Genomic DNA, 1,205 nt, shown 5'->3' on the forward strand with positions numbered 1-1,205 from the left:
CAGCTGTCACTGTGGAGGTATTGCTGGTGGTTAGTAGGTTTGATATGGACGGAGGTATTGATGTAGTCATCTTCGAGGTGGAGGTCAACATCTAGGAAGGTGGCTTGTTGGGTTGAATAGGACCAGGTGAAGCAAATGGGGGAGAACTTGTTGAGGTTCTGGAGGAATGCAGATAGGGTGTCCTCACCTTCAATCCAGATATCAAAGATCTCATCAGTGAATTTGAACCAGGTGAGGGGTTTAGGATTCTGGGTGTTTAGGTAGGATTCCTCTAAATTGCCCATGAATAGGTTGGCATAAGATGGTGACATGCAGGTGCCCATAGCCGTACCCAGTATTTGTTTTAGGTAATGCCTTCAAACGAGAAGGAATTGTGCGTGAGAATGTTATTGGTCATGGGGACTAGGAAGGAGGTTGATGGTTTAGATCCATTGGGCATTGGGAAAGGTAGTGTTCAGTAGCGCTAAGGCCACGGACATTAGGAGTGTTAGTGTTCAGGGAGGTGGCATCAATAGTGATGAGTTGGGCATCGTGTGGTAAAGAGACAGGAACTGTAGAGAGTAGGTGGAGGAAATGGTTGGTATCTTTTATTTAGGAGTTAGGTTCCAGGTAATGGGATGAAGGTGTTGGTCTATGAGAGCAGAGTTTCTCTCAGTGGGGGCACAGTAACCAGCCACAATGGGGTGTCCTGGGTGGTTAGGTTCATGGACTTTAGGAAGCACGTAGAAGGTAGAAGAACGGGGAATGGTAGGAGTGAGTAGAGAGGTGGACTCTGGAGAGAGGTTCTGGGATGGGCCTAAGGATTTGAGTAGTGGCTGCAGATGCTGCCGTATTACTGGAATGGGATCACTGTGGCAAGGTTGGTAGGTGGTAGTGTCTGACAGCTGGTGGGGTTCTTCTGCCTTGTAGTCCTTGCGGTTCAGAACAACAGTGGTGGAACCTTCGTCTGCAGGTAGGATTATGAGGTCGGGATCAGTTTTTAGATGGAGGACTCTGGTTCTTTCTGCAGATGTAAGGTTAGTTTGCATGTTGAGTAATTTGGGGAATTATGGTGAGGCAAGGTTCGAGATTAAGAAATTCTGGAAAGTTAACAGGGGGTGGTTTGGGGGCAGTGCGGGTGGATCACGGTTATATGGAGGACTGAACTGAGTTAGGCAAGGTTCAGTACTGGTCTTTGGTTGAGTCTGATTGGTCAGGTTGGTAGC

Source organism: Schistocerca serialis, chromosome 8 (assembly GCF_023864345.2).
Source record: "Schistocerca serialis cubense isolate TAMUIC-IGC-003099 chromosome 8, iqSchSeri2.2, whole genome shotgun sequence".
NCBI lineage: Eukaryota > Metazoa > Arthropoda > Insecta > Orthoptera > Acrididae > Schistocerca > Schistocerca serialis.